A 26,287-nucleotide genomic window follows, 5' to 3' on the forward strand; every position below is an offset into this window, starting at 1 on the left:
TATTGCAGGTTTACTCATTTCCAAATGGCCCATAGGCTGAACAGATGAATTCARCAAACCCTAGCAGTGGGTTTTATTGAGAGATGTCCCGATTGAGTGTCCATGAAGATGACATTGCAGTGATACCCGAGAGTCCCATCTATTTTCAGCAGTGCTCACTTTGGTTTACAAAGCAGYGGTGACATTTCTGACACATGCTCTGTGGCTGTCATAACATTTTTTCTTAACCTTTTGCCARAAGCACCTGGGGCTGGAAGCTCCCCGGTACCTGCCAGGGACAAGTCTGCTGCACATGCACCAGATGAGCAATTCCAACGTCACCTGAAAGCCTCAACCCACCAGGAGCTGCCTGGCAAGTTATTGCCTGTCAGCCTCCTGCATTTTCTTGTTCAACAAGGACTTGGCTTTGGGGAATCTCTGAAGTGCATTTCATATGGTTTCAAATCCATTTCCATACCTTGTAAAGTGTTTTATCCACAGCACATCTGTGATTATCTAACACCACATTACAGGGACCTTTTTGGAAAGACTTTGCCTGAAGCACTGATTTTGCAAATGTAGTCATATATACGAAAACTTAATCATGTGCCTACTCCTGTGAAAACCAGTGACACAGTGTGAATATTTGCYTTATACCTAATACACTATGGAGTGATAGAATGACAGAAAACCTTCTCTGTGTAAACAGACTAAGGATTGTGAGAAACTGAAGGAAAGAAGCAACACCTACACTCCTCCCTTCTTCCCTCATTGCAAATTTTTTTTCTCTCTCAGTGRTATTACTGTATATTTCAGTTTCTACACTTCTAAAGCTGTTTTTAATTCAGTGTTTTCATTTAAAATGCTGGCTGAAGATATAAAGAACATATAGCATCAGTRTTTTGAAGGCTAATTATACTCACAGTATCAATTTTCAAGGTTTTTTTAATTATTTTGTATTTATTTGGTTAGTCTTAGCATAGATTTGAGGGGTTTTTACAGTCATCTCTAATATTTTTCTGTTAAGCTGAAGGCAGAACACTTATTTCATAACACATAAAATGAGAACTACTCACATAATCACCTGATTGCAGGAGAAAGGGATTTAAAAAAAATTCATGCTTTTGAACAAATTTTTTAAATCATGCTTAAAGTACAACTAGCATTGGTATTGTTGTTGTTGTTGTAATTATTATGATTTGCACCCTTGCCCAGGGCCAGGAGTCTGTCACAGAGCTGGGTTTGCTCCCAGCTGGAGCACAGAGAGCAGCCCCAGGCCCTTCCCAGGGCAGGCAGAGGGGCAGGGTGCTTCCCCCGGGGAAGGAGCAGGAGGATGCACAGGCTGGACCACTCCTTAAAGATGGGAGACTTCCCTGCTGATGCAAATCACCTTGGTCTGCCAAGGAGCCAGGACTGGTTCCAAGGGCAGGAGGGAGCACAGAGTGTCAGGAGGGTCAGTTCCAGCAGTGCTGGCAGCAGCTGCAGTGGAGCACAGTCCCTGCAGCCACAGCCCAGTGGCTCGGAGGCTTAGACAAGGAGCAGCATCCTCAGACTGCAACAGCACAACAGCCTTTAATGTCAGCTTTCTCCTACTGCTCTTTGAGATAAATACAGCATCCTCCCTAATCCTACCAGTGGCTTAGCTGTGCTTTTGCACTACCTACAGCTTACAGGATCAAGCCTGGAGTTGTTAAATGATCCAAGAGAAATGTATTTCAAGATTTTCCTATCTTCAAGCTTTACAAAAAGACTGTTGGTGAAAAAGACAGTGAATAATCATAATTGTTCCGCTACCAAATGGGAAAATATAAATTAAACATTATCTGAGGTGGATCAATTCAAGATGTTTATGCTGCTACTGAATGCCACTAGAATATTGCTGGGTAGATCAATTGGAAGATGGAATTTGTCTCTAGCTCAGAGTTGGAAGTACAGGCTGCACATAGTATGCACCTGGTTAATCCACAGAAACCAGCAAAATACACAGGCAGAAGGAGAGCCTGGAACCCCCAGGAGCACAGCAGCACCAACTCAGATYTGAAGTTGTACTGCTGATGCTCATCTCTAACAGGAATTATTGAACTTTCACTGAGAAGCAATGGATTTTCTTTAAGAAATGCAAGATTCCTCCCCAGCTGGTGGGGCAGACAGCACTGCAAYTCTTTCCCTCGTACAAGTGCATCCTCACCCCCACTCATTGGCAACCCTGTTAGCCAGCTGCCTTTTACAAGCAGTGGTTTACATAAGAACATCTTTYGGCTCTGTTGAGTGGATCAGGCATCCCTGTCTGAAAATACATTGGAAGATTTTGTTTAAAATTTACCTGACACATTACAGATAATAGGATCAGATCTTCTGTTACTGCAATTCCATCAGAATTGTGGGAAGTTAAGGAGAGCTGGTTACCTGCTGGATTTCTCTGGCTAATTATGTCATCTCCCCCAAGTATTGTTTTGCAGACAGCATTGCAGACATGCTGAAGGAGTTAATTAACCAGAAGAGCTGCTCATGTTAAGTGTCTATATTGCATGTCTTTTGTTAAAAAAACACAAATCTATTTAGAAGAGGAAACATTGCTGTCATTCAGGAAATTCRCTCCTAGATAGCTTATTTGCCAACTAAATATACACCTGCATGTCTCTCMCCACATATAGATATAAAAGGATAAGAATATTCCCCTTTGTAGGTTTTATCTGTTCTTGCTCGAAATTAACACCTCGGTGCCTAAAAGGAGCGCCTGGCACAGCTGATGAGCTGCTCTGAGCTGTTCCCATCAACCTCAGGCCTGTGAGCAACCTCACAGCTTTTCCACTGCAGAAGTGCAATCCTTGCTACCCTCTCAATCAATGAGCAAATCAATTCCAAATGCAACCCAGATTATAACACTGAGTGATCTGTTGTGGTGGTTTTGTTTCAGCAGTTAAAGCCTTGCTCAAATGCAATCTGAAGTCCCAAACAGGCTCAGCTGTTTCCTGGTCTCTGTGCTCAAGGCCCAGGGAAGAACTCCCTCACGCTTTTTATCACATGACAGTGATGTTACTGATTTAAAATTTAGATAGAAGATGTAAGCACCAGTAATGCAGAAGGTCTTTCAGTAGCATAAGGGGACCTTCTAAAAGGCTAAAATTCATATAACTAAAGACTCTAATCTTCATAAATGTCCCAAGTGGCATAAAAGAAAAACTTTCTGCTGTATTTAACACACATCACATATGGGCATGCTGCCAGCCTTTCCATGGGCCAAAGAACACAYAGTAAATTCCTGCAGCTTCAGTGTTTACTTCATGACTCCTTTGAAAACAGCAGTGGCTAAATGTGCTGATGGATGCCTTGCCTGAGGTCCCTGAGCGGTCATTAAAGCATTAGCCTCCTGATCAATATGAAATGATGTGCTCATTCTGCATTTCCTTCACTGAGTTGCTGTGGAGGGGCCATGATTCAATTGATATACCTGGCTCAAGCCCAGAAATGATTGCACTTGGCTGTAGCAGGCTGTCAGCTCACATTCAGAAAGCCATGCAGGATGCAATTGTCTGGCCACTGAAAAAAGCTTTAGTGCATATTTAAGCCATTTCAATGTGGCAATATGAGAATTAATTCTCTCCTCTCCTCCTGGAGATTTATCATTTGCATGGCAGTTCTGCTCAGTGTGCACGGAATCACGGCATYCCACAACATATTAATATTTTAGTTTGTTATCTCCTAAGTTGTTTTTAGCAGCCAACTGTCCTTGTGTAGAGCTCCAAGCTGCAGCAGCATGCTCAGGCATGTTGTGTGTGTGCTCAAGGATGCATTGTCATGCAGTTGCTCAGCACGCTACAGCCTCCTGTATTATTGAAGTCCTCTCTGAACCACCACTCTAACACATGTAATCATCAGACACAGGATGTCTTTTCCCACCTGCTCGCTATTTATTACCCTGTTATCCTGCAAGTTTGAACAGCAACTTGTGTTTCAGCTGATAACCGCCTCAAACTGAGRCTCGCTATAACAAAGCACAGCATTTTGTGATCAAATCCTTTTGAGTCACTGCAGCATATTTTATTTTTCAGTAGGCATTTCTATTTTTAGCATTGGTTTAAGGATTGAGACATTTATGACAATCAAACTTAATTAAATATCAATATTCTGGCTTTACAGGCAAGGTTCACGTTTAATAAACCAAGTAATAGATTCTATTGCTTTGTCCTTCTTTTTGCAAATGCACAGGGTTTCCATAGGAGCTGAAATATTAGAATATCAATTTGGAAATGGATTTCTGTCAAATTTTATATGCTGGAAAGATCAGTGGTCCCCAAATGAAACCTTTGTTGCTTTTTTTGTGACATAGTAAAGGCTCAACAAGATCTGTGATGTGTTAGCTGTAAATACACCTCTGAAACATATTAATTAGCTCAATTTCTCTACGCCTTCAAAGCAGAACTTTAGCATTTTGACAAATTAACACAGTGCATATAGGTATGAAGGTTACATTAATTCTATTATTTCCCCCATTCCAATACAGAGAGTGAAAATATGAGTTGTTGAAATCTTCAGCAATCATTGTTGCAGAGTTTGAATTTATTAGGCAGAATGTCACTGGAGTAGCCTTGCAGACTCTCTGTCTCACAGGCTTCAYCTTCAGGAACCATCCTTTCTAATTTTGCTTGTCCTCTCCAAGTAACCACATTACACTCTTGCCTGTCTCCATATTAAAAATAAAAAAAAAAAATGACACAAAACAAAACAGAAAAAAAGAATCCAACTCATATTCACCTTCAAAACTGAAACAGAAGAAGCGTAGTGAGCTCTCTCATGATTTTGTTTCATGTGTGATTTCTGCCCAAGTCTGTTCTGCAGTTGCCATCACGGAGAAGAAGAAACTTCCCAGGAAGTGCAAATACAGAGCTGGAGCAGCACCTGCGCCATGCCCCCTCTCCTTGCTTGTTCCTGCACCRAGGCACAGGGGAACACATCACCACTTTCTCACCTTCCCTTCCCTCCTGCTGCTCCATCCCTCCAGTCTCTGCTGGCCAAACAGCTGATCCTGACTAGCCRGGGGCAGCAGGATGGCTGGAGTGTGCACCCCCAGCAGAGGACAGGCCCTACCCGGTGACAGCTAATGGCCAGAGCAGCAGAATGAGAAATCCCTGCTCTCTGCAGGGCTCCTCTCTGCTCCACACTGAGCAGATTTGCATCCCCACTGCACCAGGGACTGAGCAGTATTTCAGTTGTCTGTGTTTAAAAACTACAAAAGGGCAAGCGATGAGAAAGCAAGGTTCAGAAAACAAGAAATTCCTGATCCATGTACTTCACAAAACAGCTTTATCTCACTATAGGAGAACTGAGGTGGGAGATCTACAGTTGTTATTTGCTTTAAAGATCGTTATATACAGTGGAGGTTGGGTTAATATTATACAGAAATGCTAATGAAGTACTGTTTATTCCGTTTTTGCAATTTTTTCCAGCCAATTTAATTGGTTTTTTAATTTTTCTTTCTTCAACCCCTTGCTTATACATATCCCATATTTATCTATGTATATAGATATGTACTCATGTTCACTGTCTCATATGGCATATGATGTTGGAACTTCTAAAATTAAYGTATTTTGCAGAAAAAAAATAGATTGTCTTATGCCCATAGTCATTATATGATACAATACTACAAAACTGGTTTAAGAGGAATTTAACATCTTAATTCATACTATGTAAATCAAATAATATGGTAGCTCTTCCTGAGCAAATCATATTCTCAAGGAAAGAGACCTAGATCTGAACTATTTCTTCATTGTAATTCTACAGTCGTTCCATAATAGATTATAAAAATTCAGATGCTCAGTACCAAACTATCTATCAGAATATAAGAGGCATATGACAGGGAGGATATGAACAGTGTAATTAATAGGTTCATAATCTATTAATTATAGAGTAAGGAGTTCAAAGGGGTGGCTTTGTTTAAAACACCTAGACTTCACTGTAACCACATGTTAAAATCTCAGCAGGATTGCTTTTAAGAGGAAATGGGATAAAATCACCTAATTAATTAACTTATAATTTATTAATTAAAACAGAGTTGGAGGAGGTAGACTTGTTTAAAACATCAAGACTGCATTGCTACCAAGTATTACAGTCTCAGTAGGATAATCACATCTTTCATTGTGCCCAGCTTACTGTAGAAGAATGGCTGAGAAACCAAGGACATGTATATGAAGCCTACGTGCACAATCCAGGCTTCTGTAACCTTGRAGTGTCCTTGAAGGAAGAAAAAGAAGTAAAGAGATGTAGCAATCAAGAAAGAGGATGTTGAATGGGATACAGAACTGCTGAATCGATTGAAAGTATGTTTGCTTAGCTGTATGCRCCRCTTGCTTTTGAACCAATGAGAAGTTACTAATGCCGCTTGAACACTGWTRTTTAGCCAATCATAGTAATTAACACAGCGCATGGTAGCTTGTAATTGATATATATGTTGGATCCTCAGGCAGAATAAACGGAGTTCCACGATAACTCTATGAGTACGTGTGGTTCATCCTGGCAGCTCCCCACACCTGGCTCCCAACAGGGACATTTTGAKGCAAGATGGAGAGTACACCGGAGACATCGTGGAATCGCCAGCGGGTGGATGGCGGCGAAAGCGGAGACGTGACGGCTCTGGACAAGAGAGCATAATCAGGTGAGAAGGGTCTCTCCCTTCCCTCTGCCCAGGCTGTGAGCATGGATTGCGAATTTGCAGCAGCTCAAGAATTGCTTCTCAGCAGCTCAAGAATTGCTTCTCAGCATCCTTGCTAAGCGAGGGGAAGAGGTGAAAGAGAAAGATCTGGCCAGGCTCATTTTATGGGCTTGGGAGCATGGGCACTTAAAGGTCCTGTCTCTCCCTTTTGTGGCGGAAGAGTGGCAAGAAATTAGGGACAGTTTGTGGGATCACACGATCCATGAAAGTGGCAAATTGCCATCTGTGCTGAGGACTACATGGCAGGCAGTGTTTAACACATTGCAGAATATGAAAGCTGAGTCAAAGGTTGCCGCAGCTGCAGTACAGGCGATCGCGGTGCYGGTTACAATGCGAACGGACGGCGAGGTGTCCGCTCCGAGCCGAGGGCTATTGTCGGGACTTTTTGGGGGTCCTTGTGCCATGAAAGGACAGACCGGCACCAAACAGTGTCGATCGGTTGCCGAGTTATTAAAAGACCAAGAAAGAGCGGTGACTGCAAAAGAGGAAGTAGCCCCTGGGACGGACTCTGCTCAAATGGACAYGAATGTGGAAGTAACAGTTCCCAAGATAAAGGGCGGACCCGCTTGTCTGCCACACCTCTGTCCAACGCTGCCTCCTTCGGGGGCCATAGCTCCACAGGACATTCCTCTGCCCGATGACGCTATGGAGGACGCAGAGGATGAGTTGTCTCCCYCTGACAGCTGTGCAACAAACATCCCACAAGAATCCTCAGGCACTGCAGCAACAGTAGCCGAACTGATCAAACATCTTGAGAAAGTGATGAGGCATTTGGACGAACGGGTGGGGAGAGCCTAGTCRCTAATAGAGGAGAAGACCCAGATGGGTACAGACATTCGGAGCGGAGCTCCCACTTGGAGCCTGGGAACAGCCAGAGGATGTGTAACGGCTGCGGGGAGAAAATTGTCCACGTTGTTGGGGAGGATTGCTGCTGCAGCTCCAGTGTGGGGGTTGTGACCTTTTTAATCGAGGARACTGGAGTATTGTGTAACATTGGTGTTTATGTAGCCAATGCTATAGCAGAGATAATTAGGAAAGTTTTTGTGTAGCGGCTTCGCAATTATATGATGTGCTGAGGGGACACTTGACACCAGAATTATTTGGGGGGGCGTAAAGCTTGGCTTTTAAGTTGGCAAATGTGGGCTTGTAAAAGGGCTTTGCAGCGGGTTCGGCAGAGTAAGAGGATGCGAGTGTTAGAAGCGAGATGTCCAAGATACTCTTGAGCACAGGCWATGTGGTTTTGATAGGGCTTAGTTTAATTATGGCAGAAGAATCAGCTATTCATCAGATTAACCCGAGACAGAATATGTGGGTCACCTGGGCAAATGCGACTGGGCAAGACAGTCTTTGTCTCTCTATGGCAACCCCAGGAGATCCCTTTCATACATGTTTAATTGGCAMCCCTTTAATGTATTTAGAAGAATACAAGGAGTGGACTACTACAAACCTTAGTGAATTGGCTACAACTAACAATAGCTATGCAGCAGCCCAAATTATTAACAGGCTGAATCACATGCTGCCATGGGACCCACAGGAATTAGATTTATTTGGCTCAAAAAATGGTAGTGCTATATGTTTTCATTTTGCAGGACCGCTACTAACAGGAATCCACCAATATATCCCAAAGAATTGGACAAAGGGCTGGTCAAATGCGATGAGCCGCCATCCTGTATTTGCAAAGTACACAAGTTTTAATGACTTTTGTAATAGAACCTCCTTAGGAGTGGAATCGAGAGGGAGCAAATTAGGGATATGGGTTAACAACACACCTAAAGCATTACCCCCAGGGAATTTTTTAATTTGTGGAGACAGGGCCTGGCAAGGAGTACYAGGATACCTTTGGAGGCCCTTGTTATTCGGGCAAACTCACAATGTTTATCCCCTCTATGAGAGCATTATGGAATATGAGTTGAAAAAGCTCTCGTATTCAAAGGGCATTGGCATACTTGGATTCGGGATGTAACGACAACATACAATTGTTAGATATACCCCAACRACTGCTAATGTCCCTCTTTTTGCTTAATGTAGCTGCAGGAAAAGCTTTAGGAGATATTACCAAGCTTGCTTGTTGGAGCCAAAAGCAGCTAAATCTAATGTCTAACATGAGTACTGGATTATTGGAAGATGCAGACAGCTTATGGCATGCAGTGTTACAAAATAAGGCCGGTATCGATGTTTTAGCACATGGTCATGGATGCAAAGACTTTGCAGGTATATGTTGCATGAATTCATCTGATCATTCTCAGTCCATTCATAAGCAATTACAACAATTGCAACAAAACATGCATCACATTGGAATAACCCATGACCCCTTTACATCTTGGCTGAGTCAGCTAGGCCTTACCATCTGGATGGCCACCTTAGCACAAGAAGGGCTAGGCATTTTAGTTCTCGTTYTGATTGGGCTGGTTATAATATGTTGCGCATTGTCATGCATAAAGCACACACTGCTACGAACAGCTGACCAAGCCTGGCTTGTGCAAAAAGAAAAAGGGGAAATTGTAGATGAATGGCTGAGAGACCAAGGACATGTATATGAAGCCTACGTGCACAATCCAGGCTTCTGTAACCTTGAAGTGTCCTTGGAGGAAGAAAAAGAAGTAAAGAGATGTAGCAATCAAGAAAGAGGATGTTGAATGGGATACAGAACTGCTGAATCGATTGAAAGTATGTTTGTTTAGCTGTATGCGCCACTTGCTTTTGAACCAATAAGAAGTTACTAATGCTGCTGATATTTAGCCAATCATAGTAATTAACACAGCTCATGGTAGCTTGTAATTGATATATATGTTGGACCCTCAGACAGAATAAATGGAGTTCCACAATGACTACKAGTACRTGTGGTTCATCCCAGCAGCTCCCTACAGCTTATAAAGCAAGGACTGCACCAATTCCTGTGCACACATCTGAGGGGGTTGGGGGCTCCTGGCACATCTCACTCAGAAACAATTGTCAGGACTGTGTTTAAAGGGCAGAAAGGTAACACGGCCCAGAAAATGAAGARTGTGCTGTGGTACAATTACAGCCAGACTGTTCTCTCCCTCTACTGAAATTCCCAGGTTGTGAAAAACTGGTTATGGATACTTGGTCAATAATCAATCAATCAACAAACTGCTCCAGGAGCCTTTGGGCTGAAAGAACTGGGAGGAGTGCTTAAACCTAGATTAAAAGGCACAGCATTTGATAATTAAATTTGATAATGGTTGATTGCACATTTGTATCTAGCAAAGCACTTCCATGCATTCTGAGCTTGAAGTAATTAATTACTTTTGCTTACACACTTAAAAAAATTCAGGTGAACGACTTCTATAAGTAGCAACAGCTCTGGAAAACTGAGACTCACTTTGAAAGGACAGATTTCTACAAGCAACCTGCAGTTTTGCTTCTTTGTCTTTCATATTTCAACCTTGTTGTTAGGTCCTACATGGCAGATAATTAGATAATACAACACTACATTGAAGCATTCACTGTTTAAATTCACTGCATGTCCTAAACAAGCCAATAAACAAAAGGTCTCAGTGCTCAGCAGCACTTTTCAGGTTAAGGCTTGTAATGAGAAGCAACTACTCACAGGTTGTGCTTTCTTGGTAATCAATGACAAAAATGAGGATTCTTGTCTACAGTAAAAATACTCCTGGCTTCAGCCTCCAGATAATTGCAAATGTCAGGTCTGTTATGAGCAGGTGAGAAAGTGCYACAGCCGCATCTCAGAGAGCTCTTTGTCTTTTCTTGCCTCTCCTCCCTTAGCAGCAGAAGTATGGCATTGCTGAGTACAGCAGGAGCCACCTAGAGTAATTTGATCCATTTAAGCTCTTCTGTTTGAGAATGATTGTGTCAGCAGCTGTACAAGGCACAGAAAATGTCCTGTGAAAAGCAGGGTTCTGTATCTAACCTGGCTTCAGTGGCTCATGAGCAAAAGGGTCCTGACTCTCAAAAGTGTCATCTGCACCTCCGTACAAGCATCTGCACATGCCAGGAAGTGTGGAATACATATTTAATGGAGTTGTTCTGTAAACACATACTGGTGGAAACAGTACTTGCTAACGAGGGCAGTTGTGTCTCGGCKTTTAGTGGTACCACTCAATGAGTAAATGGCTCTCTGCTTTCCTGTGTTAGGCAGCTGGGTCTCATGGTGCGCTGCACAGCCTGCACATATTCATGTTGGTAGGAAAAGTACACTGAGGCTTGTCTTCATGTTCAACTGTGAAGGCAAATGCCACAGTTAGCACATGTCCTTGTGCAGGAAAACCCAAAAGAGCCAACAGAATATCTGTGTACGATCTCAAGGAGCTTTTCTAAGCTTCATTCTTAGCAGAGTATCTGCAATTATTTAAATAAATGAAATAATATTGTAGATTAGATTTATATAGAAGCAATGCAAGACACCGGTCCCAGATAAATGGGCGATTCTTTTCGAGTGACTAATCCTAAGCACAGAGAAATGATTGCAGAACAAACCAGTTACCACACCCCACCTGTGCCTGCCCACAGGCAGGGTCTACAGCCTCTGAGTCGGGGACAGCACCTTGGAACAACTTGGAACAACTCATGCATAGGGCCACAGCTGGGCTAGCTGGAAGAAGCTGCCCTATTTTCATTCATACATTGCAGTTATTTTACATTTTATTTTCAGTGTAGTCTGAACCAAACTACAGCCCTACCAAAACACTCCTGAAATCTGGCATCCTTCTGGTGTAATTGCCAAGGCATTTGTATTTGTGATGAAGCACAGCTTTATATAATTTGATTTTCTCATGGAGATTCATTTTTACAGCCTTTTATTTGCCATTGACTGTATCAATTCACAGCCACAGCAGCTCCTGGTACCGTGGTGATGAACTTGCAGAGCTCTGCTGCAGGAGCTGAAGGAAACAGCGTCCACAATGCATGTTAGTGCAGGGCCATCAGCACCACTCTTATCAAACAAATGGATATTAAAGTTCCTCTCATCTGCATGAGTGAGACAAACTCCTCTGTTGCATAAATCACACTGGTTCCAAGGGCTGAGCATGCAGACAGATGCTGGGTTAGGAGCTCTACCTCAAAACAGCCAAGTTATGTCCACTATAATAGGAAATACTTACTCTTTAAAATACCCAAACATGTGGCAATAGTACCTGCTAAAAAATACAGGTTTCTTTCAAAACTAAAGGAAGCAGAAAACTTAAAGGAAGTACACTTTTAAAAACATTTAAATATTTTCATATTTATTGATCTAAAGGGGGAAAAAATGAGGTTGCCTGAAAATTTCATTATGAATAATGTGGACTTCTTCCCCACTATGTGCTGCTTGTGGTGATGGGGGAATCAGACCCCTRTATTTAATTTCCCCAGACAGCTGTGCAGACCCAAACGTCAAAGGCACTGCTTCAGGGAGTGCTACATCAGACACATGTGGCAGTTTGCTGAACCAAGTCTCTCTGCTGTTTTCCACAGCAACCTGATCCTTCTCTTTGATTTTTCATTAAAGTATAACAGAGGTACAGGGAGGCGAGAAAGGGTTAAAAAGAAAATGTGGTCTTCATACTTTTCTGATTTTGTGAGCATGAATCTCTTTCATGGAACAGCTGTCAAGTCAGCCAACGAAACAGGTCTGCTTAGGTCTCCTGACAATACCAACTGCTGCTGTTCATGTATCCTCTGTGACAGCAGCAAGATGAAAATCGAAATGAATCGCTCTACAAATGAGACACTTTTCTGCTTTGACTTTCCAAATGTGACAGTGTTGTTTGTTTTTTCAGTCAGCAACATTTAGAGATGTTAGAAGGCTCTGGTGTCAGAAAGTTGCTCAGGGGCCATCCTCAAAAAGAAGAAAAAAGGGGGAGAAATCTGCATAACAGTTACTCGTATAATAACATTTGAATTTCTGTCCATTAGTAGTACTGCCACAAAACTGAACAGCAGAATATTCTTAGCCAAACAAACGTCTGCACGCTTTGAGTAAAACTATGAGCATTTCATATCTCTCTACGAAGTATTTGTTCATTATCCTTACTGTGCTAAAGGCACAAAATGCAGGTCCTGACTACACAAGCCACTGCTCAGCCCCAGCTCCCGTGGAGGGGCTGCAAAGAACAGATTTTTTCCCTTCTGTCCTCTGCTTAGCAGAAAAATGTTTCTCAACAAATCACAAATTACAGAGAAGAGATTGTTATAAGTGTTCTTCTTCAGTATGAGTTTGGAACAGGAATATTTGCCCTCTCCAAAGAGCTGAAAACACCCTCCAAACTATCTGCAGCATTTGTGAAATACATGTTTCTCCCCAGCTTGCACCAAAAGAACCTAAGGYACAAGGTACCCAACTGAAACCCATCAGTTCTCTCCTGTTTTGTGCAATATGTAGCAAGAAACAGAAACTAAACTTTTAAAAGACTGATTTTTTTAACAGTTGCATTAAAACTCATGAGCCATATCAAAACACTGAAATATATTTTTGTRCATCCAAATGACACTTTGCTTTTAAAATACATCTTCATTGTATCATTCTCCTCCTAATGTGACACYAATACAATACCTAATACAAGAAGCACAATCCAGCTTTTAGATTTCCCAACTATTTGACAAATAGAAAAAATGTAATGCTATTCCCCTCCCCCCCCAAAAAACCCAAAACGACAACACACCAAAAAAAAAACCAACCAAAGAAATTAAAACAAAATGAAATTAAAGAAAAAAAAAACCCACCACCAAAAAAGGAGAAAGCTTTTTAAAATGCATTATGTATTTAAGCTCATTTGGCTTCTTAGGAACATAGACCTTACACACAACTCCCCATGATGATTGCAGAAATGCCTCTTAGAGAAGATGAGCTCAGGGCAGTACTGCAGCAGCACCAAATGTTTCTCACATCAGTATGACTTTGGAGTGACTCAGGGATTTCATGTGTAACTGTCTCCATGTTATGGTGATATCACAAACCTCTGGAAACTTTTAGAAGTCTTCTGTRAATCCACTGAGCAAAAATCTGTTCTTCATCCATAAATATTTCTCCAAAGACCATCCTTGCTAAACAACCAACTTTAAAACTCCCTGTTCTGTCAAGCAAAGTATATTTTAGGGAACAGCTATCCAAAATCCCTGGGTTTGCAGYTGCCAGCTGTGAGACATCCATGGAGCCCGATTCTGTTTTAGTAATTAATATTGGTACTTTGCGCTTTCAGCACTTCCAATCTGAGAGGCTCAAAGTGATTTAAAAATCTTAATCAAGCCCCCAAACATGCTGTGAGTGTCCCCATGTTACCAATGAAGGAAGAAAACTCAGTCATTTGGTCACTTCATAAAGAAAAACTGTGGGATTTGTCAAGAAAGAGGGTCAAGACCCCCACAATCTGAGTTTTGTACTTCCAGCACAAAGCCATCTTGTATTCCTGGGGTTTTGTTAATCTTTTCTGTAAGCTACTTTCTGACTATACATTTTTTTCTTGAACCATCTGGGTAGATAGAGMCAGAAATTCTCCATCATGAACAGTTATTTATGATAACCAGATTATTTTGCATTTGGTCTTCTCTGCAGCTGAGAATAAGCAAAGATGAGCTCCATGTCTCTGCAGTTACCAGCACTGCCTTGTGAGATCTTGTGGTTTAGCTGCTAAACTTAGAACCTATTGTATAAAACTCTCCAAGCTCAGAATGTCTAGTTGGGCTGCTTTTATAATTCTCTTTTTGTTTTCCCTACAAATTAAGTGATCCAGGAGATTTTAAAAAAGAGCTGGGAGAAGAGGATGAAACAAMATTTTGTTTGTTTCTTTTTAGACTGCTGGAACCAGGTGTCTGTTCTGCTGAACAAGTGACATTGCTGCTGGTAAAGGAACAGTGTTGGTGTTAGACATTTGCTTTTTGATCTTGTTGAARGGTACTCACATGTGACCCTCTGCTCTCAATGAAGACAATTTCTTTGCATTTTTAAGTCAAAGTTCTGAGAGTCAGTCCAAGCTTAGGACACAGAAAACCTCAGATCAGAAACTAACAGAATAGTCAATTATATAAAATCTTCATCAGATGACTGATGATAGTGCTGATAGCATGTTTTCTCTTCTTTATTTTAGTCCTCATGCTTGTGCATCACAAACCTCCCTCAGTCCATCTGGGGAGATGCCAAAACCCAGAAATATTAAGCATTTAGTTTAGACACTCTGAATTCATGCACAAMCAAGCATGAGGTAGCTCAGTTACCAGGACTGCACTCCCAAAGATGTAACAAGCAATGCTGAGGTGCAGACAAGGGCTGTCAGTGCTGATCAGTCATTCCCATCCCTCCCCAAAGGAAGCAGAGCTGGTGCCACTGGCACGGTGCTGGCACTCCCAGCTGTGACATCCCCATAAGAAGCTGGTTGGTAAGTAATGCAACAGAATTGAATTCTGGGATTTTTGGCATTACTAAGCCAAAGAGACAGAAGAGTGAGTAGCAACTTCCTTGGTGACTGAATGATGCCCTTCTCCACAACAAACCCTGCTAYAGGCACAGGCTTGTCTAATGAGCATGCAAACCACTACAGGTTTCAACTATTGTGATCAGGCCATTGCTTCCCCATTCTGATGTTTTTCCATGTGCCTTCCTCTCCTTTCTAGCTCTTCTATAGCAATAGCCTCTATTTTTTTTTTTTTAAGTCTCCAGTATTCCCCACCAGTGCATCTGTTCTCTTTCCATCTGACCACTCCATCTGAATGTAGTTGCAGCCTTGGAATACCTCTGCACTCCTCTGCTGGCTAGAGCAGCAGGGCCAGAAATTARAAATTATTCTATTGTGCCCAAGAACTGGCAGCCCAGGCTGCTTGCTGATGCATTAATCTGCAGAGAATGCTCCTGTCCTGGCCATCCGTGTGCCAGACTGCAGCTGAGGTGAAAGAGCAAGCCTGGCCAGAGCCAGTCTTTTTACTGGCCTCAGTGGTAGCCATGCCAAAGGGACCACCCCGAGGACATCAGGTTTGCCAGCTTGCCCTAGTCTAGGATATCAGTGGGTTTTCTCGTTGCATTTAAAATGTATAAAGAAGCTGCTCTSGCGCTGAGCTGGTTTGGGGCTGCAAAAAGCAAGAAATTTTCACATCTGTCAGATTAATTTAAATGAGGTTGGTTAGTCAGAGCGGTTCAGTGGTTTGGAAAGAAAAAATAAATCCTTAAGAGACGAGGAAGGCCTCAGGGAAATTGATGATAAACAGACTTACCAGCAGGCAATGCAATATTCTGCAACATATTGTATCCATGAGTGTGAAAGCTGCGTGTGTGTCTGTGTATCTGTAATTTGTGTGTGCACACACAATCACAAATCGAACTCTAGACAAAGAGTGAGAAGYCTCTTATCCCTTAACTCCTTCGAGCTGCAGGGATTCAATCAGGCTGATCAGTGATGAGCTCCTCCGTTTGCTCAGGTGCCAGGGTCAGACTCTGCAGTGTCCTGGACATTGGGTGAGTGGCACTGAGTGCTGGCCCTGTGCACTGCCAGCCCTGGGCATTTGCTGTCCTCAGCTTCCTGCTCTGTGTYCTCCTTGGTCATTGCAGGATTCCTTCTTGTTGCAGTGCAGCCTCTAAGTCAGTCCTCCCTTAACAATTTGCACATCATCCTAATGTCTTGATCTAGGTATATGCTTGAAGAATACGTATCATAAATATAATATTTTATGTTATATTTAGTTATTTGTATTTGACCTACACCAGAAAAATCTAACATTGACTATTTCCCAGCATTTTAGTGTATGCTTTGCAAGCCCAGGAAACCCAGGATGGTTTTCCTTTCTTTCTACCTGAGCATTTATTTTTCAGCCCAAGTCCTTGTTTGACTTGCTTTTCTGAATGTAACACCATCAAGAAGCACACATTTCCAAGATTATAGAAAGTGGGTTCACGGCAGAGTTCAAGCATCAGCTGTTGATCTTTGTTCCTGCCCTTTGTCATAGTATTACTGCAGCCCCTAAATAACACAGGACTAAATTGCCAAACTGAAAACACACATTTGTACAGATTCTCTTTGACAAWGGTAACAGGACCCAAATTATCGTGTAATTCAGATTCTACTACTGCACAGAGTAGATCAAACCACCAGATTGTAATCTTTTTTAGACCAGTATGAATAACTAGATATAAACTGGTCCAACAGGGATCAGAACCTGCCCACTGAGTGCACGATGCTGTCCCTGTTAATTTTCTCTGCACCAAGGGTGAGGCAGGATCCTCTGAGTCAGTGTGTGCTGCTCAGGAGGGACATGTGCTTGGCAGGTCCCASCTGAGCCACAGCCTGGCTGTAGAACAGCCCCAAATGGACCTTTCTTGACATTATCAAAGGCTAAAACAGCCCAGAAAGAATGAAATTTAAAATACTTAGGAGATGTGGTYGCAAATTTTGTATGTTACAGAAAATCAAACAACACCCAGAATAGGTGAATCCTGTATAATTCAGAAGTAAAATGCATGTGAAGGTCACACTGGCCAGTGTATGGTGACACCACATTTTCTAAAGTCATTCCTACGTTCCAGTGTAACCTGTGCAGTCTCCACCTCTGTGCTCAGTGCGGGTGGAACCTCCCTTCACAGCAGAGACTCCCATCCTACTTTTGTTAAAGACACTTAGCAAATTCAGAGACATTTCTGAGGACATGGTTCTGTGATATATTTCAGGTATGATTTCATTTTTTAAAATGGGGGTATTAATGGTATAGACAGAATATGTAGTGCAAAGCATTTCTGACAGTGCAAGAAGGGATGCTTTGAGTACACAGAAGGTCAGGTGTTGGGTTTTTTGTTTTTTTTTTTGTTATTCTGATTTGATTTTGCTATTGTTTTGCTTTGCTTTTGACATAGACTTTGCAAATTGAGTTGTAGTAAAAAAGCTCTCAATAAGCTCCTGCCTGGAAACAYGCTGCAATACATCTTGCTCACAGTCCCTGCCTCCTTCACTTGGGACGTTTTAAGTAAACAGTTCTTTACAAAGTTGCTGTGCCAGGAGCTGACTTTTGGCCGTACGCTGCACACAACATTTTCACACAAAAAATTAAGAGAAAGTGACTTCATTATGCAATTCTTTTTATGAACATTAGGAAAGCTATTAAAWTTTGATGTGATCATTTATCACAAGCATAGTTTCTACAAATACTAATGCAACAGTTGTGATTATAGCTTACAAGTCAGTGCTACATGGGAGGATGAGATGTTGGCAATTGTTTGTCACACTTGGCTTAGAATTAATTGTTATTAAATAGTATTTTGAATCATTTTTTCCCCTGTGATCTCAGATGGATGTTCATCTCCTAATAGCTCACTGTTTAAGTTCTCTAAATAGTTGTAACTTTTAATGTTAAAATGGGCAAACTACCACATAATGCCAAATATTACTGCTCCAYATATGAAACCCAGTTTGATACAAAGAATTGGTTGTACATTTTTCAGAGTGCAGGGCAAATTGTTCAGGTTAACCACTTGTATAACAAAACATTCCTTCTGGCCTGATACTGGAAAATAATGCTTCTGAAAGGGGATTATTTATTTATTCATTACAAAAACCCAACAGTCCTACCATATGTTTTCATTTCAGACATGCAGTGTCAGTCAGTCGTGCTCTGTTAGCCAAGACCATTTGCCTCCCCTATGTCATCTGTAAAAATCCCTGTGCTTTGTGGTTACCTGTTGGACCACTTCTTTTAGACATACATATTTGCTAATACCCCCAAATGCTAAATAAATCAATAATAAGTCATATTTTGTGCAAACAGGAACAGAAGATAAGATGTCTGAACATCAACCTGGGACACATGATTGACAATTAAAAATTTCCTGCCTAATGACCTATAGAAAGCTTATTTTTGCTTTCCCCTAAACACCAGGTTATTTGCAGATGGTATCAAAAATACCACTTCTRCAGTCATTTATAATGAATCTTGCACTCAGCTGATCCAATGGCCTCATTCATCAGATACCATAAAAAAATATGCAGCTAAATAAAAGTACTTAAAAAATTACCAGAATTAGTTTCTAAGGCCCTAATGTTGCCTTTAATTAACTATAGAGAAGAAACATTATCACTGTCAAGTACAGGCTRGTCCATTAAATTTAAGATTTTTAATCTTTGGTGGTACCTATAACTCCAGCATTTTCCTGTAGGGGCCAACAGCAACATTTTCCTACCCTGCCTCTTCTACCAGTTAAAATGTACAAAATGTGGAGGTTCTTGRTGATTCCTTAAAACCAGGATAGGGGTGAGCCCAAGTACCAGGCAGATGGAAAATTAAATGTAAGGGTGTATGAAAATACCCCCACCTTTGAGTTGCTGGGATAAAATGGARCAGAAACCTCTCGGTTTGGGGCTGCTTTTGAGAGCAACTGAAYTCATTTCACTGCTTAATCCAAAGAGAGGAGAAACAGAACTTATCAAAAGCATAAAACTGTATATTCATCCTGCTGCTCTCCACTCACATGGAGAAAACATGAGTTGTTGAGAGGAGCCACAGACAAGATTGCCCTCAAGATTTCCAGGGAGAGGAATAAAACTGGGCTCTGTCCTCGACTGCAGCAGCCCCACCTCTGCAGCACCAGGGTCCCATCCTCCCTGCCCTGCCAACCCTGTCACTGTCACCGTCCCTGTCCCTGTCACTCCTCCAGAGCTCTCCAGCTCTGCACAGAAACACAGCAGTGGTGAATGTTAACCTGCTGAAATCCAGAATGCCTTATGAGCAAATGCTGGGCCTCCCCATGCTTTCTGAGAAGACAAATCCGATTTTATCAGATTTTATACCTTAGATGAGTTTTAAGTTTTTAGCCAAGTTTTTTTCCTAATTTCAATTAGAAATTGAAGTTTCTAATTTCCCAGTAATTAGAACTGGAGTAGGTAAGCTGTTGCTTTTGCTTACTACAAACACTGGAACCCCTACTTTTTTATATTTGACCCCAAATTATAGCTTTGGGACAAGAGACTGCCAGAAGCCCTATGGCCTCAGGTGTGCCATTCATTTGGGGTACAGATGACCTAGTACCCTCTCCTGGTACCAAATGCAGCACAGCAGGAGGTTCAGCCAAATTTTGCACATCCCTGTCAGCCATGTTCTGATTCAACAGGTATTTAACTCTTTCTGTGAAAAGGAAATTGTTGCAGCTGAATTTGAGAGCAAGGCCTACACTCAATGGACTTTGCAAGGCAAGTTCAGCTTTAACCCTCACATCCTTAAAAACCAGACAGGAGTTTGAGAAGACTGACCAATCCTTTATCAAGGTATCATTCATCATCAAGCACCTTAAAACATACTTTGTCAACTCCCTAGGGCACACTTACCTACAAAAAGCCACAAACACAGATATTTGCACCATTTCCAAATCTGCCCAGACAGTTTTGGCCGCTGCCCTCTCCCCTGTGGCAGTTGTCTCTGGTTTCTGTGTTCCCTGTAGAGTGGCTCTCTGGTCAGCCCAGGGGCCAGTGCTGGCCACAGCAGCAAGGCTGGTGCCACTGTCCCCTGAGTGCCATGGCCCTGGTCCTGTCCCTGCCATGGCTGAGACAGAGCTGTCCTTCCCCTGTCCCCCTGAGTGCCATGGCCCTGGTCCCTGTCCCTGTCCCTGCCATGGCTGAGTCTCTCCTTCCCCTGCCTTTGGCACAGCCAGCAGTGCTGTTTGTTTGGAAAGGGGCAGGGTGAAGGGAAGACCTCAGCTTTATGGAAATGTTATGAAAAGCTTTTCAAAAATTGCTTCTGGGGTAAAAAAAAAAAGGGGAAGTGAGTATTGTTAACAAAACAGAGGCCCTTGAGATACATTTTATTTGCCAAGCAATGTACACAAAAAACAGATTAATTAAAGTTACATTCATATATTTTAAACAGCCTTAAATTATTTATTTCCATTTTAAAAATATATGCAAGTACAGTTTCTTCAGCAATAAATTTTTAAGATGGTGGGACATTTTACATCATACTGTCCTCTGGAGACTTTTCCTTGCATCTTGGGTTGTTCATGAAGCCAGGAATGGTGGAATAGGAAGGCAGGACAATATTAAGCAAGGCATTTCTGGGTCTGGAGTTACTGGGCACAAACACCAGAAGCAGCTGAAGAGGAAGGAGGGAGCAGGAGGCCCCATGTGCTGCTGAGCTGGCACACACAGGCAGAGCCTCCACAGCACTGCCACAGCATGTTCCCTGCCACAGGCAGCTGCTGCAGCTCCATCTGTGCAGGAGCTCATCACCAACTTCGGTGTCAAAACTGAGAATTAGAATTCTCCTGCTCTGCTGCTGTGACCCCTGAGTGAGCCTTCAGTCCAGGTGTGAAGTTTGCTCTCACTGCCACCCTCCAGGACAGGATGGTGTCCCCTGCCCTCCTAAGGCTCTGCTCACACTGAGCTAGGGCTGAACAGAACTTCCCTGCTTAGACTGAAAGGCAACTCCTACACAAATATTTCTTGCTGTCTCTGTGGACATATCAAGTCACCCCATTCACAGGACAGCATATCTTTCCATTCTAAAATTGTCCAAAGCAAGCAGTTTAATAGACCAGTAAGCTACAAATTTGCACAGAATTTTTAATTCAATGCTTTGCTTTTCAAGCTGCAAATAGAATGAAGTTTTACACACAGGTGGTATACAGAAAAGTCTTCATAAGCTGAGCTTTAAGTCACCAAGTTCATGTAATTTGTTCTCAAAAATGGGGGGGAAAGTATCTAACCTGCCTCTCCCCAGCTCCACCGAGTGAGCAGAGTGTACAGCAAAGCACTGTCAGAATTGGTGCTTGATGTGCAGAACGGCTACTGAAGCTGAAACTTGAGAGTTTTTGACTATTAAACCTCTACCCTGCTGTCCTTCAGTGAAGCTGATGAGAGGTTTGCCTGGAATTGGTTTTGTGAAGCCAACAATGTGAGGCTGCCATGAATATTTTAAAGTAAAGGACCTGGAATACTCTAAAGATCTTACGTAAATCTAGTCTAAGAATTTCATTGGTAACTTTTTTGAATGGGTATTAAGCAGGGGAGAAAAGATTGGAAAGCAGCCTGAAAAGGAGAACATTTTTAAAAGCCAAAATAGTCCCCAAAAGCTTCAAAGCCATCCAATTAATCTAGCTTGGGGAAGGCAAAAGAGAACAAAGTAACAGAACATCAAATAAATGAATTACTACAGGCAGATCCTCCAGTTTGTGAGGAGGCAGCAGGAAGTCAGTAATGTGTAGTTACCATGCTCAAATGCTGAATTTGAACCTTATGAACATTTACAAATACCTGTGATTTTGCATTTTTTTTCCTTATTATTAGTGCTAAAACCAGAATTCCTGCAAAAATTCCAGATTAAGCAACAGTACAAATCATTTTGGTGCTACCAATGGTGAGAGTGCAAGCCCCTCATGGTTCTTGACTCACACAAACTCCACCACTGCACAGTCTGCTGCAGGACATTTGTTTGATTAGCTGTTCAAATAATGCTTATTTTGCTGTGAAACAGCACAAATATTTCTTAAGAAATTACATTTAAAAAAAAAAAAAACAACAAAATTGCCTTGGCAAATGAAGGACTTTTACTGCCTGATTTCCTTAGTCTTGATGTGAACGCATGCAATTATTTGTAATGTGGGAAGAGTATATTTATGAATATTTTTGGTGAAGAAGTGATTGGGATAAAGCTGTATGTGTACAGTAGACAAACAGTCTGGCACAGCTCACTCGTTAAATCTCATCAGTTTTCTGTTGACTTTTCCTTTCAAGATTTATTCCAGAAGCAGCACTAGGTTAGCAGCATCTACACAGCATCAGCAATTACTTGTAAGTATTTGGGATGTTGAAATAAATACAAATTTATTCAGCTGATGCCCAGGGAAAGGACTTTCCTTCAGTGTGAGGTGGGATTGAGCTGCACTCAGAGCCGTGAGTGCTGTTCAGCCCCACTCCTCCCGTGCACTGATGTCATTGTGGGTTCTGTCTCAGGTTCAGGAGTTTTGAGCTAAGGATTGATGGCACCTTGTGACCAGCTTTAATTGGGATTGCCAGCATTGTTTGCCCAGGGAGACAGAAGGTTTCGTTAACCAGGATACACTTATTCCCATTAATGCCCACCAGAGGATTTTCTTCTCTAATTCCTGCTGTAAAAGTTCTGTTCCTATCTGATCCTCATGACCACAGCACAATGACCAAGTTCCCGGCAATGTGCAATTCATGTTCTTTACTCTCTGCGGTAAACAAGAGCCCTTGCCTTGGCTTGGCAGGGGGCTGAGGTTGTGCCAGGGTGACTGTCCTCAGCAGAGCTGAGTGACAACAGGCACAGTGCAGTCAGGCCACTTAAGGCTTGGCAAGCACCACTCACAAACCCCCTGAGAAAGAGGCTGCAGAACAGCAGGAAGACACAGATTTAGGAGCCCTCCCTCTGTATTTCCAGAGATTGGCAATTTTTTCAGTGAAGCAATCATCTGAAATGCTTTGGTCATTAGAAYGGGGCAGCTATTACACACTCAAATACCTGAATTAGCTTATAAGTGGTATGTCTTGGAAAAAATCATCCTCGTATAAAGACCAAATAATTTTTTAATGTGGAAAAAACCCCAGGTTTTCCTGGKTTTACCTAGAGGTAATGTTGATGGCAGTAGTTCTGAGAAAAGACAAGTTTGGATTTATGTGACAAACAGATCTTCACAAATTACTCAGGCTGTTCTGTCAGCACATGATGTCCCACTGAAAGGAGTCATGCAATATACAGAAAAGAGCTGGGGCTATCCCAGTAATTTAATAAGACAAAAACAATGCCAAGTACAAACAGAAGTAAAGTTTGGGAAARAAGTTAACAGTCAAGCCTCCCACAAATTGCTAATCCAGATGATTAAACCAGAAATTCATTTAGATAGATATCATCCCTAGTTACATGTTCAGTGACTTCACAAAGAACTCAAAATTTGGTGTTTCTTTGTGCTGGAGAAAGAATTSATACCCAAAGATGTGCTCATCATAGACAAAAGTATTTGGATTGGTTTCAGGGAGAACTTAGAGACCTGGACCATTCAGAAAGGTGAAAAAAACCTACTTCGTTGGCAGAACTAAAATAGGTCTGAAGAATTTTACCTAAATTGCGGGTCAGACACTTGGCAGTCTTTGTGCTCCAGACCAAGGATCCTGAATTTCTCTCTGTTTTTCTTTCTGGCACCAAGGGTCTGCTTTGGTCTCTGTCAGAGTACTGTCCCCAAAATGAGGCTCATAAAGCAAAATAACGCTTCCCATCCAAACATCAAAAAGTAAACGTGGAATGGAGATGGCAGCTGAATACAAAATTACTTGGTGTAACACATCTCATGTGTTTCCTATTTAAACACTATGCTTGAAAATACCCCACTGATTAGGAAGCTCATAGTTTTGCATACCATGAAGCACCAGAAGYATTTCTTCCATTCTTATTGTTAATTTGGAAGTACAAAAGAATTCTCTATACTGTTGATAGGAAATCCATAGGAAATATTGATTAGAAAGAGTTGCCTATATTTAGATACTACAATAATCTCCCTTTCCAACCCCTAAAATCAGTTAGCATTTTGGATGTTTATAAACTGGTTCATTAGTGCTTCCTTCCCTGCCATATCCAGTTACACAAAAAATGAACAGGAGCACAAAAATTCAACTAGGGCCAAGGTATTATTGATCAGAATCATAACATTCCAGTGTCAGCTGCTCACATTTACTGCTGCACTAAATATTAATAAGGGTTAACTGTAAGTTTTTGGCATTATTATAGAAAGAAATTGGATATCACATTTCTGTGTAAATTCCATCTTTTCATCCTGTAAATATCARTGCATGTTAAATATTTGAATTTTCACTGTATGAAAGGTTTTAAAGTTCAATGGTAATTAGTGCAATCAGGTGCCAAATGATTCAATTCCCAGGACAGCAGTATCATAGAAGGGGATATGGCAAAATTCCAAGGACTGAATCTATAGTAGAATTAGTATAAACCTCTCATTTTTAGTATCATATAGTAGTTATATAATTTGTTCTGTGGATTTTGCAAAGCACTCCCTATAAAAAWATTTAAAGCACCTTATTTTGACAAAAATAAGAGTTAAATTATCCTATAATGCTGATGTTAATGTTTGACAGAGAACACAAATTACCTTAGGAAAAAGGCTGGGTAGATGTTTTTGCAACACAATCCAGGAATCAGAATTACATCAATCTATGTGCTGTCTACTGTTCCTCAATATTTAAGTCTCATTTTCCTCCTACCAGCACCATTAATGTTTCACAGGTTTGATACTGAATCCGCTATCAGTGAGAGGTGGTACCTCAGAAATGAGAGCCTACAAATCKGTAATCAAAGGAAAATAACTCAGCTGTGCACAGCAATTAGCAGCCATCAGTTCAAAATCGAATTTTAGATTCTTGACTCTGGAAAACCTGGCAAGTAGTTATGATCTCACACTCATGAATAGCACTAAAGGATCACTGAGACAACATGGGTAAGACCGTGCATATAAGGAGAGATCTCTTTCTGGAGATCATGATTCCAAAGGTAAATTCGAAGATCCCTAAGGCTTATCTCTTATTAAAAACAAAAATCTCCAAAGATAATATTTTAATTGAAGCAAGATAATTTCCTTGAATACACAGTTTCCTCTGTCTCTCAGTCCTTTCAGCCTGGCCTCAGATAATGGTGGCTGAATAAGGAACAGTTTTGTGAGCAGCAGCATTAATGAAGCCCTTGTTTCCTACTGATTTGTGTGTCTTTGTTGACAGAAAATCTGAGCTGTTCAGGCTGAAGCTTTTCTWGCAGTTGGGGCATTTATTAAGACATTTTGTCATGCAAATTCTTGTATGATGTCTGTTCTGAGAGTTCACAGTGACCCCTTCCCTGAGTGGAAGCATTTGCAGGGCTTTCTTACCCAGGTACCAATTCTGTTTTGCTGCTAAGAGTGTTATGATTGCTGAGATCCCTCCTGCTCGCTTTGCCTGCTTCTGGCTGGTGGGTTCAGCAGGTATGACAGGCAGGAAAACACAGATGGACACATACACTTGTGCAAGTCTTTTCTCCACATAATAAACCTTGTTTTTAAAAGCACTGTGTGGCCCAAGCCTGCAGTGACACAGCAGGGACAGTGAACAGGGTGCCCTGGCTCTGTGAGTACAAACCCTGTGCAGTGTTTGCTGCCAGGGCTGGGACTGGACACACAAAAGTGCCTCTTGCCTCTGCCCTACTCCCATCTTAYTCAATGTCCTTCAGCCTCATGAGGGTTGTTCCCCGTGGGAATCAGTGGGACACCTCTGAGTCTGCTCACTGCAAAGCACTTCAGAGTTCAGACAGTCCCCTGCCCAGCAGCCTTGAAGGAAGAATCATTACAGCTATATGATAGACAATGCACAGATAAAGGTTTTCTTCRTTATTTTACACTGCTGGGATCCATCCTCATGGCCTTTCTCAGGAGAAGCTCCTGTGATATAATGTTAAATAATCCCCTGATCTGAATGACCCTGCAACATCACGTACCCAGTGCACAGTGTTGGGACCCTCCCCAGCCCAGGAAATGACCATGTGAGGCTGATCAGTGCCTGAAACAAAAAGCCTGGGCACATGAAGAACTACATTTTCTGTGTTTCACACAATATTCATAGAATCAGAGAAGGAGCTGAGTTGGGAGGGACCCTCCAGGATCATCAAAATCCAACCCCTGTCCCT

The 26,287-nt window shown here is 41.8% G+C and overlaps 1 protein-coding gene across 4 annotated transcripts in view; it reads left to right on the forward strand.

The window, feature by feature from the left end:
• The window catches only part of CHST8 (carbohydrate sulfotransferase 8), a 184,491-nt gene that overhangs the window by 62,860 nt on the left and 95,344 nt on the right, over nucleotides 1-26,287 (forward strand). The window contains exon 2 of one of the 4 annotated variants that reach the window (XR_008965858.1): nucleotides 6,125-6,942. The exons of 2 other annotated variants lie outside the window; for them this stretch is intronic. The gene's annotated coding sequence lies outside the window, so the exon portion shown is untranslated. Of the gene's footprint in view, nucleotides 1-6,124; nucleotides 6,943-26,287 lie in introns of those variants that run through there. One more of the 4 variants, XR_008965859.1, reaches the window with a different exon arrangement.

This window comes from Malurus melanocephalus, unplaced genomic scaffold (assembly GCF_030028575.1).
Source record: "Malurus melanocephalus ecotype Western Australia unplaced genomic scaffold, MMel_1.1 scaffold_221, whole genome shotgun sequence".
Classification (NCBI taxonomy): Eukaryota; Metazoa; Chordata; class Aves; order Passeriformes; family Maluridae; genus Malurus; species Malurus melanocephalus.